Source organism: Ranitomeya variabilis, chromosome 4 (assembly GCF_051348905.1).
Source record: "Ranitomeya variabilis isolate aRanVar5 chromosome 4, aRanVar5.hap1, whole genome shotgun sequence".
Lineage (NCBI taxonomy): Eukaryota > Metazoa > Chordata > Amphibia > Anura > Dendrobatidae > Ranitomeya > Ranitomeya variabilis.
The window spans coordinates 697,906,660-697,922,280 of NC_135235.1; the positions used below are offsets into that span (position 1 = coordinate 697,906,660).

The 15,621-nt window shown below is 45.5% G+C and overlaps 2 protein-coding genes across 2 annotated transcripts in view; one reads left to right on the top strand and one right to left on the bottom strand.

Annotated features, from left to right (window-relative positions):
• LOC143767737 (uncharacterized) overlaps nt 1–1,800 on the bottom strand; it is a 56,443-nt gene extending 54,643 nt beyond the window's left edge. The window contains exon 1 of the mRNA XM_077256244.1: nt 1,708–1,800. The gene's annotated coding sequence lies outside the window, so the exon portion shown is untranslated. The remainder of the gene's footprint in view (nt 1–1,707) is intronic.
• Nucleotides 1–15,621, top strand: part of LOC143767734 (uncharacterized) — a 464,270-nt gene that overhangs the window by 218,411 nt on the left and 230,238 nt on the right. The window lies entirely within an intron of this gene.

A 15,621-nucleotide genomic window follows, 5' to 3' on the forward strand; every position in this document is an offset into this window, starting at 1 on the left:
CTTTCTTTTTTTTTCTCTTTGCTCTGGCTGTTCCTGAAAGCATATTCCACATCGGATCATTGCCTCTGTAATTTGCCTTGATAAGCATTTTGTGCTGCTTCTCTCTTCCCTTGATGTAGACTGTGCCATTGTAATCTTAGATGTGAGTAAACTAAAATGAAAAGTAAAAAATAAAGATTACAATCAGGCTTGTGCACTATACACTGTGTGTGCTAAGACTTTGTTAGTGTGCTTAGGGTAAAGTACAGCCCCCCTACTCTTACCTTCAACAGATCACTTTCTTGTAAGTGCAGTAGAAGCCTCTGGTTTTGGAGCTCAGAAAGGTTCTTTGTTACAGACCAAAGAAAGCTGACTTCTTCCTCCAAAGTCTCTCCAGCAACTAGGATTTAGGACTAAAGGACCTGTACTGACATCATAATCACGTTACTTTGTGAGGGGAAACTCCCTTCCAGGATCACATTACCATGTCAGGCAGAATCCACACTCTTCCCAGCAACAGCCATCGACCAATAGTCATAAAGACTGAGTCATAAGTTCTTCCCCAACAACAGTACAGACAAAAAGACTGAGGAGTACATGTAACCCAAAGCAGGCCTCAAAGGCCCCAGGTACGTGAATCTGGGGTAGTCACAAAAAAAGCGTTGCTATACGAGATGCCTATAACATAAAAATATATGAACAACTTTATATTACTAACAACTATATACCTGAGGATTACCTTGAGTTTCAAAATTCTAACTAATGTAGTTTTACAGATAATAGAAAACAAGTAACCTAGCAGGCCTGCGAGGCCCCAGGTACGCGTTCTAGGGTTAAAAATCAAACGTCTCCATCATGTAACGTGAAGGAAAGGCTATGTGCAACACGAAGGGATAAGGAAAAGGGAACCAAACACTAGGGAAGGGGGGAGTGGAGACCCCTAGACAGATCTAATGTCACCCTGTTTGCCCTATTGTCCCAACATAGGTTCCGCCGAGCAGGATACCTAATCCCTGCCTGACCCTGGTGATAAGCCCTGCATCGGGAAGGACAGGATGAGCGCTAGTCAATCCCACTACCGACAGCTAAGACACACAAAACAAGGGAAAACCTAGCTTGAGTAGACTCAGAGAAACACCGTCATCCTTCAAACTCCAAAGAGGACACTAGCCGACTGCTGCAGCTCCAGGACTCACCAGGGACGTGCAAATAGAAATATCACCCACGCTTGCCAGCAGCAAGTATATCACACTCAGGTCCAGGCGTGGCCATTAGCACCGGGGGAGGTGGCCACTCGTCTGCGAAGCAAACTACTGAGACCTTCTGCAGTGGATGCAGTGTAATGGTCTGCAGCCCCTAACACATCCGTCTCCCAGTTATTGTCTGAGGATGTTTGCAGACGTGCAGGTGCTGCCCCTGTGATAGGCCGGAGCGCGCCCGGAGCACACTGCCAGGAGACCTGCGCCACACAACCGACTAGAAGTCATCTCAGTGTCCATCCTGACAATGGAGAAGATTATTTCACTACCAACAATGCAGAGGAAAGAGCGGCTCCACCACCTACCACAACAGAACTATAGATGGAGGCGCACGGCTCAGTCAGCACTAGGACTGCCCTGAATCCAGCGCTCTGGAAACTCCCGTCAGTAATATCACTAAAATCTATGAAAGATCTGGGGGGATCCAATCACTTAATGGGGGGAATTGTTCCACTTTTTGCAATGTTACCTGTTCTTAAAGGAGCAACTCCAGCAGACGAGCTGAATGGCTGTTCTGTGCGCACAGGACCTGTGATGAGGTCACAGGAGGGGAGGAGTCAGGGGTCACATGATCAGGGACCTCAGTGTATGCAGGACTCTGCTGTGCTGGTTGTCATGGTGCTGGATGAGGGGAAGTTTATGTGTGGGGTCAGGAGGGGTTTACAGTGTGGATGTAGCAGAGCCGTGTGTGTACGAGGTGTACGGAGCAGAGCCGCGTGTGTATGAGGTGTACGAAGCGGAGCCGCGTATGTGCGAGGTGTACAAAGCAGAGCCGCATGTGTACGAGGTGTACGGAGCGGAGCCGTGTGTGTGTTCACGAGGTGTACGGAGCAGAGCCATGTATGTACGAGGTGTACGGAGCAGAGCCACGTATGTACGAGGTGTATGGAGCCACATGTGTATGAGGTGTATGGAGCGGAGCCGCATGTGTACAAGGTGTATGGAGCGGAGCCGCATGTGTACGAGGTGTACAGAGCAGAGCCGCATGTGTATGAGGTGTACAGAGTGGGGCCGCGCATGTTCAGGGTGTGCGGAGTGGAGCCATGTGTTCGAGGTGTACGGAGCAGAGCCGCTTGTATACGAGGTGTACGGAGCACAGCCGTGTGTGTACGAGGTGCACGGAGCAGAGCCGCATGTGTACGGAGAGGAGCCATGTGTGTACGAGGTGTACGGAGCAGAGCCGCGTGTGTATGAGGTGTATAGAGCAGAACATATATAACACGTGAACATTGTGACGTTTCGGTGACCTTTCTCAGACACTCGCTGGATGGGGGCGCTGTGGGCAGGAATATCTTATAGGACACTGCACATTTTATAAAGCAATTTCTGGAGAATGAGGCGACCCCCAGAATGTGGCAGGAGATCTCGCTTCCGCGGCTCCAGAGGGATGAATCACTGTTTGTATTCAGGATTACAAATCTGTCTGGAATAATGTGCAGCTGCCAGAACAGCAACCCCCTCCCCCCCCACACACACACACACCAAAAGTGACCCCATTTCAGATTGACAGTCCTCAGGGAATCCATCTGGGTGGTGTTTTTTTCCCACCATCATCCGTATGGAATATCAGAGAAGCAACACCAAGACAGAGAACCCCTGGAAGATTACCTACACTGCATGGGCATCCCCAATTATGCAGGTATCAGCACACTGTACGTGTACGGGTACCCCGATTTTGGCATCTGTCTTAGTCATGTTTCTCTGGTCTTGTATAGTGATTTACACTATGTAGTAACTCTAGTTTCACCCAGACCTTCAAGTGGCCACTTTTCAAGGTTGGATGAAACTGAGATATCATGGAGTCATCAGGCGAGGGGCCATAAACCCCTAGAAATTAAAAGCCATAAAGATTTAGATCAAACCACCACAGGCATAGTTTCAGTAAACCTTAATGTTTTACAATGACAAACAGCAAACATATAGAGACTTAGAACTGTTTGTGAAGTGAGTAAACAAACATTTACCCTAAAACATATCTTTAAGGAATAATTTAAAATATAAACAGATAATTAAATAATATTACACAGATATGAGTTATAGTATATGAGCCATTTGACAAATATGGATGTGTAAATCTTTTTCTCTTTTATCTGAAGTTTATTGTCTATGTCTGCCCTGACTATATCTAGGTCATAGCTAATTTATTATACACTAATGAGAGCAGTGTTATGCCTCTATACATTTAAGAGGTCTTGATACTATGATCCCTTAGGTAGGAGCATAGGATACTCGTGCTCCTCTGTACCCCCTGTTTACTGTTAGCTTTTTTCTGTCTATCTGTAAGCCACTAGTGAAGACAGTAGGCTATCATTATTAATCTAATAGGATGTCTATATGACTTTCAGGGTCTTATTATACTCTGATCATTTATTAGATCTTATTTATCAGTACAGTTTATAGGGCACATATCTATATGCTATTTGTGTAGGTGTATCAGCTGCTGCAGCACTTTTTTGCTGCCTTATTTTTAATTTTTTTAAGTTTTTTACACTTTTTCACTTGTTTAGGTTGACCTAGGTCCATTTGTGTGTATGGTGTTTGGGTCCTGGGTGAGGGTAGCTGTTAGGGCCCAGTTAGGGCTATAAGGGTCAGTCCACATTGAGCGGGGGCGCCACATCGAAATCTAGGGTGCCAACCTTCGCGGCTAGGAAGGTGTGAGCTCTATTAGGGCCACGAACAGGGACTGTGTCAGGAATAATTATCTCTATTAAAGAGTTCCTGTGGTAATTTTGGCTATTTTTTCTACCCCGTCTGGACTTTGATGTTGGTAATTATTGTGTATTTAATTATCTATTTAGATATTAAATTATTCATTAAAGATATGTTTTAGGGTATTGTGTTTTTGGTTGTTAGATTAAATAATCCCTACAATTATTTGGTCTGGTAGTTTAAACAAACATTTATCAAGATTGTGTCACTATCAGCATTGTTTGTAACATCTGTAAATGTTTTACAAGAAATACAGCTATGTGTTGTCTGAATGCATTCGGTATACGGTATTTTAATCTTGTTTACAAATTGCCATATGTATATTCGCCATTTGTACATTTGAGGCAGCCAAAGTTATGGCTCTCAAGGAGAGAAACTAATATAGTGGACAAAGCTATATTTTTAATTCACTACAGAGCCAAACTAACAGCAGTGCTTTATCAAATTTATATGAAGTGTATGTGTCTAATGTGAGCAACCAGGCAACACAAAAAGGAGCTTTTTAAGGGAGCTCTTTAAGGTACGCAAATGTTATGAAGTCAAGGATGTGGTTTCACCAATGTGAGGTACCTTTTTAAAAATATATTATTGCCATCACAGCCTCCCCTTGCCCAAACTTCACCGGCCTATAACAGTACAAAACACGTTCACCCTGATCTAGTGGCAGTTAAACAAGAGACATTGCAGGAGACAGAGTTAAGAAGTAAGCCCAATGTAGTGATGTGGGTCACTGAGACTTAAAATGGAGTGCACGAGCTGCCAAACAATTCCCCAATGGGGGTACCTTTTTTAAAAATATACTAGTGCCATCTCAGGTCCCTTGCCCAAAATTCACCGGCCTATAACAGTACAAAGCACGTTCACCCTGGTGATCTAGTGGCATGTAAAGGACACAATGCAGGAGACAGAGTTAAGAAGTAGGCCCAATGTAATGTGTTGTGAATTCCGTTCTTGGGCTCCATCCTGTGGTTGCTAATGGTATTTTTGGGAGTTCTGCTCTTGGGCTCCCTCTGGTGGTTTCAAGTGGAACTTAGCAGCTGCGTTCACTAATCGGTTTCCTGGCTTTGTTATTTAACTGGGCTTTTGGCTGTAGTGGATGCCAGCTGTCAGTGTATTTCCTGTGGATTCAGTCCTTTCCTGGAAGTTCTCTGTTGGCCAGTCCATTTTCAGCTTAAGATAAGTCTGCTAGTTTTTGGGTGTTTCCCTGCTTATGACCTTCTGTTCAGTTCAGTTTATGTCTCTTTTGTCCAGCTTGTCATTATGAGATATTCCGACTAGTTGGAAGCTCTGGGGTCTCAGGTTTGCCCCTCCACACCGTGAGTCGGTGTGGTGGTTATTTTTGTAAACTCTGCGTGGACTTTTAGTTTTTATACTGACCGCACAGCACTCTTTTCTATCTCTGTCTATTTAGATAGTTTTGGCCTCCTTTGCTAAAAAATCTAGTTTCATTTCTGAGTTTGTCATTTCCCTCTCCACTCACCATCAATATTTGTGGGGGGCTATCTTCCTTTGGGGATTTCTCTGAGGCGAGATAGTTTTCCGTTTCCATCTTCAGGGGTAGCTAGTTCTTAGGCTGTGCAGAGGCGTCTAGGCAGAGTTAGGTACGCTCCACGGCTATTTCTAGTGTTGGTGTTAGGAGTAGGGATTGCGGTCAGTAAAGTTACCACCTCCTCAGAGCTAGTACTACTTTTGTTTTACCCACCAGGTCATATCAGTGCTGCTCCGTAATCACTAGGTCATATCAGTGATTGCTGTCTGTGGAGCTGCTACCTCCTCTGATCCATGATTGGTTTTGCTCACCAGGTCATCTCAGTACCGCTCCGTACCCACCAGGTCATAACAGTAATGTAATGCCCAATTCCCCAATGTGGGGTTCTTTCTTTACAAATTAAAATAGTGCCATCACAGCCCCCTTGCCCAAAATGCACCTTAGAGAGCACTTTCACCCTGGTGATCTAGTGGCAGGTGAAGGACACACTGCAGGAGACAGTTAAGAAGTAAGCCCAGCGTAATGTAATGCCCAAATCCCCAATGTGGGGTTCTTTTTTTACTAAATAAACTAGTGCCATCACAGCCCCATGCCCAAAATTCACTGGCCTATAACAGTACAGAGCACGTTCACTCTGGTCATCTAGTGGTTGTGGATGATAAGGAGGAGGATAACAACAAACAGACCAAATGTGGAAGCGCATAGCCATGTGTGGTTGTGAAGAGGTGCATGAGAATAAACCTCCCCATAAGAGAGAATGTGTTTGAGGTTATGTTTCGCTGTTTTCACTTGGTGGTGTACAGAAGTCTTTCCCAATCCAGCCCTTGTTCATTTTTATAAAAGTCAGCCTATCAGCATTTTCAGTTGAAAGGCGGATGCGCTTATCTGTTATAATTCCATCAGCGGCACTAAAAACCCGCTCTGACAGAACGCTAGCAGCAGGGCAGGCCAGGGCCTCCAAGGCGTAGAGAGCCAGTTCATGCCACGTGTCCAGCTTGGATACCTAATAATTAAAAGGCACAGAGGAATCACAGAGAACATTTGTACGATCTGCAAGGTACTCCCTGACCATCTTCACAAACATTGCACTTCTTGTGACAGCACGCCTTGCCTCTGTGCGATCACGATGGGAGGGTCTGAGAGAATTGTCCCAGAACTTTGACATTGTTTCCCTGCCTGAGCTGGATTGCACTTCTGTCTCTCTTGCTCAGACTCCTTGGTTGTACAACAAACTCTGACATCTGCTGCCAGCGTTCTCACATGGGAATTTTCTAAGTAATTCCGCTACAAGTGCCCTCTGGTACTGCAACATTTTAGTACACCTCTCTGCCTCTGATAGAAGAGATTGAAAGTTCTCCTTGTAGCGTTGGTCTACAGTAGAAGTGTCACCAACCAGTAATGAATGTCACCCAAAATTTTTATGAGAGGGTCACGTGAAACACAGCGCAACATAAAGTCAGCCATGCGTGCCAGACTGCTAACAGGGAAGACTTCCGTGTCCTCACCAACAGGACGACTGACCTGTCCTCGTCCTCCTCCTCCCTGTCCTCAGGCCATCCCCGCTGAACAGACGGCATGACAGCTGTGTTGCAGTACCATCTATAGCGCATGAAGGTAGCTCCTATTCTTCCTCCTCATTGACTACCAATCCACGATGAGAAGACATGAGGCTGGGCTAAGTGTAATCCCCCTGTATGGTTCCTTGCTCCATGTCCTTGTGCTCTGCCTGCAATGCATCCTCTTTAATTGTGAGCAGAGAGGTTTTCAGAATGCTGAGAAGCAGGATGGTGATGCTAATTATGGCATCATCACCGCTCACCATCTTGGTGCAGTTCTCAAAGTTTTGGAGGATGGTACATATGTCGGACATCCATGTCCACTCCTGAGGTCTTATGTGTGGAGTCTGAACTGAATATCGACTGCCTTGTTGATGTTGGTAGTCAACAACTGCCCTCTTCTGTTCACAAAGCCTTTCCAACATAAGCAGCGTAGAGTTCCAGCACGTGGGGGCATCATACACCAGCCGGTGAGCTGGAAGGTGGAAACGCTGCTGAAGTACGGCAACTGAAGCTGTAGCTGACTGTCTAAAATAGGCAGACAGACGGCGTACTTTCACTAGCAGATCCGGGTAGCTTTTCAGAACACGTTGAACCATGAGGTTAAGCACATGGGCCAAGCAAGGTATGTCTGAGCTCACCTTGCCTCAGAGCTGCCACCAGGTTATGGCCATTGTCACACATGACCATGCCTGGCTGTAGGTTCAGCAGTGTCATCCAAACATCTGACTGCTCTTTCAGCGCTGTCCACAACTCTTCTGCATTGTGCAGTTTGTCGCCTATGCAGATTAGCTAGCTTCAGCACAGCCTGTTGCCGCTTGGCTGAGGCAGTGCTGCAGTGCTTCCAGCTTCTGACTGATGTGTTGCTGGTGTAATGCCAGAACGGCACACTGGGAGAAATAGTGGCGACTGGGGACCGAGTACCTTGGGACTGCTGCCGCCATCAGGTTGTGGAAGGCTTCTGTCTCAACGAGTCTGTTGTGGTGATATGCCTCCTTCCCCATTTGTGCTGCTGCCCTCGCTCTGCATGTCCTCCTGCCAGGTTGGGTCAGTCACTATGTCATCCAACACCTCGTATTCCACATCCGCACCCTGCTCCTCCTCCTGACTTTCTGGCTATTGTGTCTCATAATCGTCCACCTCTTCTGACACTTTCCCACCATCGCTTTTGCGTGACCGGGCTTGTCAAAACTTTGGGTATCTGTACATGCGATCTCATCTGTTCACACTTCAAGTTGACTGGCCGAGAGTTCTGAATCTTGAAATGCAAAACTGAACAGCTCTTCAGAGTGTCCAAGTGTGGGATCAGTTGTCTCAGGGCACTCGGCATAGTGGGAGGAAGGAGGATCAGGGTGAGGAATATCCGGGCAACACTCACGGCTACTCAGTCTTGACCGTGTGGAAGACATGGTGGTGGTGGCTAAGTGACTGGAAGCATTATCCGCTATCCAACCAACAACTGTTTCACACTGCTCTGGCTTCAATAGTGGTGTGCTGCAGTCACCTATAAACTGGGACAGGAAGGTTGAGCTAGAAGATGTGGGTCTTTGCTGTTGCCCACTTTCACCTTGGCCACGGCCTTGTCCTCTGCATGCACCATCATCATCACGTCCAATTCCTCGCCCCTTGCCTTGCCCATTTTAAATGGACTACTACACTATTTAAAATGCTCAACACAAATATATTTATTAGTAACAAAATAATATCTGATCAGTATGCCTGCAAATCTACGGTTTTTAAAATCCAAACACCAGGCAGGCCTGAGCCTGATATAACAGACTGCATTCAATTTTGGGGGGCTTTTTTGTGAAGTAAATTTATGCAAAATAGTGCTGTATAGAATTAGAGTATCAGCAAAAAAAGGCGTATACCGGCCTACAATGACAAAACTTGGAGCACGCAGATATATGAGGGCTGTCACGGAAATACCACACTGGCAAAAATGTGGCCTGTTTTTTTTTTTAAATGCAAAATAGTGGTGTGTTGAATTACAGTATCAGACAGCAAAAAAAAGGGGTCCACCAGCCTACAATGACCAAACTTGGAGCACGCAGATATATGCGGGCTGTCACAGAAATACCACACTGGCAAATATGTGGCCTTTTTTAATATTTTTAAGCTAAATAGTGCTGTATAGAATTAGAGTACCAGACAGCAAAAAAAGGGGTACACTGGCTTACAATGACCAAACTTGGAGCACACAGATACAGTGGGGCAAAAAAGTATTTAGTCAGTCAGCAATAGTGCAAGTTCCACCACTTAAAAAGATGAGAGGCGTCTGTAATTTACATCATAGGTAGACCTCAACTATGGGAGACAAACTGAGAAAAAAAAATCAAGAAAATCACATTGTCTGTTTTTTTATCATTTTATTTGCATTTTATGGTGGAAAATAAGTATTTGGTCAGAAACAAAATTTCATCTCAATACTTTGTAATATATCCTTTGTTGGCAATGACCGAGGTCAAACGTTTTCTGTAAGTCTTCACAAGGTTGCCACACACTGTTGTTGGTATGTTGGCCCATTCCTCCATGCAAATCTCCTCTAGAGCAGTGATGTTTTTGGCTTTTCGCTTGGCAACACGGACTTTCAACTCCCTCCAAAGGTTTTCTATAGGGTTGAGATCTGGAGACTGGCTAGGCCACTCCAGGACCTTGAAATGCTTCTTACGAAGCCACTCCTTCGTTGCCCTGGCGGTGTGCTTTGGATCATTGTCATGTTGAAAGACCCAGCCACGTTTCATCTTCAATGCCCTTGCTGATGGAAGGAGGTTTGCACTCAAAATCTCACGATACATGGCCCCATTCATTCTTTCATGTACCCGGATCAGTCGTCCTGGCCCCTTTGCAGAGAAACAGCCCCAAAGCATGATGTTTCCACCACCATGCTTTACAGTAGGTATGGTGTTTGATGGATGCAACTCAGTATTCTTTTTCCTCCAAACACGACAAGTTGTGTTTCTACCAAACAGTTCCAGTTTGGTTTCATCAGACCATAGGACATTCTCCCAAAACTCCTCTGGATCATCCAAATGCTCTCTAGCAAACTTCAGACGGGCCCGGACATGTACTGGCTTAAGCAGTGGGACACGTCTGGCACTGCAGGATCTGAGTCCATGGTGGCGTAGTGTGTTACTTATGGTAGGCCTTGTTACATTGGTCCCAGCTCTCTGCAGTTCATTCACTAGGTCCCCCCGCGTGGTTCTGGGATTTTTGCTCACCGTTCTTGTGATCATTCTGACCCCACGGGGTGGGATTTTGCATGGAGCCCCAGATCGAGGGAGATTATCAGTGGTCTTGTATGTCTTCCATTTTCTAATTATTGCTCCCACTGTTGATTTCTTCACTCCAAGCTGGTTGGCTATTGCATATTCAGTCTTCCCAGCCTGGCGCAGGGCTACAATTTTGTTTCTGGTGTCCTTTGACAGCTCTTTGGTCTTCACCATAGTGGAGTTTGGAGTCAGACTGTTTGAGGGTGTGCACAGGTGTCTTTTTATACTGATAACAAGTTGAAACAGGTGCCATTACTACAGGTAATGAGTGGAGGAAAGAGGAGACTCTTAAAGAAGAAGTTACAGGTCTGTGAGAGCCAGAAATCTTGATTGTTTGTTTCTGACCAAATACTTATTTTCCACCATAAAATGCAAATAAAATGATAAAAAAACAGACAATGTGATTTTCTGGATTTTTTTTTCTCAGTTTGTCTCCCATAGTTGAGGTCTACCTATGATGTAAATTACAGACGCCTCTCATCTTTTTAAGTGGTGGGACTTGCACTATTGCTGACTGACTAAATACTTTTTTGCCCCACTGTATATGAGGGCTGTCACGGAAATTCCACATTGGCAAATATGTGGCCTTTTTATCATTTTGGAAGCTAAATAGTGATGAATAGAATTAGAGCATCAGATACCAAAAAAGGGGTCCACCGGCCTACAATGACCAAACTTGGACCACACAGATATATGAGGGCTGCCACGGAAATACCACAGTGGCAAATATGTGGCCTTTTTATATATTTTGAAGCAAAATAGTGTTGTATAGAATTACAGCATCAGACAGCAAAAAAAAGGGGTACACCGGCCTACAATGCCCAAACTTGGAGCACGCAGATATTTGAGGGCTGTCACTGAAATACCACACTGCCAAATATGTGGCCTTTTTGTAATTTTGGAAGCTAAATAGTGCTGTATAGAATGATTGATTGTATCACCATTTATTACCCAGCACCTGCCTCCCAGTCCTTGCTGGACAACAGTGCTAATCCGCTAGTGTTCTGGCTTGGTGCCTTGTTAGCTTTCTGTGTATGATATTGTGCAGTTCTGGGATCTCTAGTTCTGCCAGTTTTGTTTTTGGTTTTCCATTCGTTTCTGTAGCTTCCTCTATTTTCCTACTAGGAGGTTATCTGCGTTTGAAAATCCCTTCTAAAAAAACAGGGCCCAAGTTTGTAGGACCCTTCAAAGTGGTTCAGGTTGTCAACTCAGCAGCGGTGAGATTGGACATCCCCTTGTCCTGGAGAATTAATTCAGTTTTTCATGTATCTTTACTGAAGAGAGTTGACACGCCAGACAAGGAGACGATGATGATTGTTCCTCCAATTGATGAGGATGGCGAGTTTGAGATTTCACACATTCTAGATTCTAGGTGGCACAGAGGAGGGTTGCAGTATCTCGTGCCCTGGAAGGGTTTCGGTCCCGAGGATAATTTCTGGGTGAAAGCTGAGGACGTCTCAGCCTCAAGGCTGATTAAGGTGGTTCATAGGAGATTTCCGAATAAGGCTGGGCCAAGAGGATCCGGAGGATCCTCGTAAAAGGGGAGGTACTGTTAGAATCTATTTAGTTTTGACTATCCGACATTTTGTTGTGGTTTTTAGGCTGCTGGTCTTTTTCCTCTGGTGCTGGGTTTGTCCTAGGTCAGGTGATTGTATCACCCTTTATTACTCAGCACCTTCCTCCCAGTCCTTGCTTGGACAACAGTGTTAATCTGCTAGTGTTCTGGTTTGGTGCCTTGTTAGGTTTCTGTGTTTGATATTGTGCAGTTCTGGCGTAGTCCTAGTACAGGGTCAGCTTTTCCCCCCTTCTACCCTAGTCCTGAGTTTCAGATCTGTAACAGTTTGTCCAACCACACATAAAAAAAAAAATTATCTCCCGGATTCCTGCAATATGAACAGCGTCCAAGAACTTTCTCAATGCTTGCAAGGGTTAACTTTGGAAGTGGCCAGCATGCAGCAGCACGTGAGTAATTGCCCTGGAACATGCTCTGAAGAACCAAAGGTAGGATTACCTGAGTTTTTTCTGGTAAACGGCAAGAATTTTTTACGTTTTAAAAAGCATGTTTACTATATTTTCGGCTTAGACCTAGATCCTCGGGGGATGAATTACAGCGTGTGGGGATTATCATGTCTTTATTGCGAAGTGAGCCCCAAATTTGGGCATTTTCATTACATCCTTATGATCCTTATTTGACGTCAGTAGAAGCATTTTTTATTGCTATGGGGTTGTTATATGGTGATCCTGATCGGGCCACAGCACCTGAGACAGAGCTCAGATGGTTTAAACAGGGTTCTAGTGATGCTGAGAGGTATTGCACCCTGTTCAGATGATGGTCTGCAGAGGTTAGGTGGAATGACCCAGCGCTTAAGAGTCAGTTTTTAGCAGGTTTGAGTGAAAGGGTTAAAGATTTACTCACTGCATATCCTGCACTTGATACTTTGTAAACTGCTATGCAGTTAGCTATCCGTGTGGATAGAAGATTGAGAGACAGGCAGAATGAAGAGAAGGCTCCTCCATTGCTGGACCCAGCTCCTCAGGATACCCCCGTCAACAGCGGGGAACCTATGCAACTTGGGGCAATGTCCTCTTGTTTCCAGGAGAGGGAGAGGAGGTTCTTTGAGAGTCTTTGCTTGTATTGTGGTAAGGCTGACAATTTTATTAAGCAATGCAAGGATCGAATAAGGAAGGGAAAAAAAAGGTCAGTAGGAGCAACACTCCCGTTTGTATTGCGTTTTTACAGTCCGCATTTTTTTTTCTGGTAATACCACCTATCGTGGTCATTCCATTGATTTTCAGGTAATGGTGGATTGTAGTTCTGCACTTGATCTGATCAACAATTTCTACACAAATATAAATTTGATTCTGAACCATTGTCATCTCCTTTTCCTGTTTTGGTGATTGATAACACTCAACTGGTGCATGGGTGCGTTTCTCAAAAGGTCACAGGGTTTCCACTTATTGTAAATATGGAACACCTTCAACTCTCTCCTCCGTCCCCCAGCACCTCCTCCCTCCCCACTCATCTCAGCTGAAGACTTTGCCTCATTTTTCAAGCAGAAGATTGAGAACATCAGAGACAGTTTTAGTCGACAACCCCCAGAACCCTTCCTCCCAACTACCCAGCCCTCCACCTCCAAAACCAACTTCTCCACCATTACAGAAGATCGACTCTCCACTCTACTCTCAAGATCGCATCTCACCACCTGTGCACTTGACCCGATCCCTTCCCACTTCATCCCAAACCTCGCCACAGTCTTCATCCCAACTCTAACCCATCTCTTCAACCTATCACTAACAACTGGTGTTTTCCCCTCAAGCTTTAAACATGCCTCAATCACACCTATCCTCAAAAAGCCCTCTCTTTACCCATCCTCTGTATCTAGCTATCGCCCTACATCACTTCTCCCCTATGCCTCAAAACTACTGGAACAACATGTCCATCTTGAACTGTCCTCCCATCTATCTTCCTGCTCCCCCTTTGGCGGTTTACAATCAGGCTTCCGGTCTCACCACTCCACTGAAACTGCCCTAACTAAGGTCACCAATGACCTATTAACCGCCAAGAGCAAGCGACACTACTCTATCCTCCTCCTCCTGGACCTGTCCTCTGCCTTTGACACAGTGGACCATTCCCTATTACTACAGACCCTCTCATCCCTTGGCATCACAGACTTGGCCCTATCCTGGATCTTGTCATACCTAACTGACCGAACATTCAGCGTCTCCCATTCACATACCACATCCTCACCTCGCCGCCTATCTGTCGGAGTCCCACAAGGTTCAGTTCTAGGGCCCCTGCTCTTCTCCATTTACACTTTTAGCCTGGGACAGCTCATAGAATCTCACAGTTTTCAGTATCATCTCTATGCTGATGACACACAGATCTACATCTCTGGACCAGATATCACCACCCTACTAACCAGAATCCCTCAATGTCTATCCGCTATTTCATCCTTCTTCTCTGCTAGATTTCTAAAACTTAACATGGACAAAACAGAATTCATTGTCTTTCCTCCATCTCACGCGACCCCCCCCCCAACGAACCTATCCATTACAGTAAATGGCTGCCCACTCTCCCCAGTCCCACAAGCTCGTTGTCACGGGGTAATCCTTGACACTGATCTCTCCTTCAAACCGCACATCCAAGTCCTTTCCACTTCCTGCCGCCTTCGACTCAAAAATATTTCACGGATCCGTACATTCCTAAACCAAGAATCTGCAAAAACCCTAGTCCATGCCCTCATCATCTCCCGCCTCGACTACTGTAACCTCCTGCTCTGTGGCCTTCCCTCTAACACTCTCGCACCCCTCCAATCTATTCTAAACTCTGCTGCCCGACTAATCCACCTGTCCCCATGCTATTTCCCGGCCTCTCCCCTCTGTCAATCCCTTTACTGGCTCCCCATTACCCAGAGACTCCAGTACAAAAGCCTAACCATGACATACAAAGCCATCCACAACCTGTCTCCTCCATACATCTGTGACCTCGTCTCCCGGTACTTTCCTGCACGCAACCTCCGATCCTCACAAGATCTCCTTCTCTACTCTCCTCTTATCCCCTCTTCCCACAATCGCATACAAGATTTCTCTTGCACATCACCCCTACTCTGGAACTCTTTACCACAACATGTCAGACTCTCACCTACCATCGAAACCTTCAAAAAGAACCTGAAGACCTACCTCTTCCGCCAAGCCTACAACCTGCAGTAACCACCGATCGACCAAACCACTGCACGACCAGCTCTATCCTCACCTACTGTAGTCTCACCCATCCCTTGTAGATTGTGAGCCCTCGCGGGCAGAGTCCTCTCTCCTCCTGTACAAGTTGTGACTTGTATTGTTCAAGATTATGGTACCTGTTTTTATTATGTATACCCCTCCCCACATGTAAAGCGCCATGGAATAAATGGCGCTATAATAATAAATAATAATAAAATAATAATAATAATCAGGAGTGTATAGACTTGTTTGTTCTTGCTAATTTGCCTTTCCCAGTCATCCTGCACAATCCTTTGCTGGACTAGTCGTCTAGTACTATAAGGTCCTGGGGTCAGGGGTGTTATGGTAAATGCTGTAATATTCATGTTGCTGCTATTGTGAAGAGGGAGCTACCTGAAGCCATTCAGGATTTCTGGAGGGTATTTTCAGAAGTTGAGTCGCAAGCTCTACCACCCCATAGAGATTACGATTGCGCTATTGAGTTCGTTCAAGGTGCTACACTCCCTAAGAGTTGTTTATTTAATCTGATGATTCCCGAGAGGGAGGACTTTAAAGGCCCCGTCTCACACAGCGACGCTGCAGCGATACAGACAACGATGCTGATCGCTGCAGCGTCGCTGTGTGGTCGCTGGGGAGCT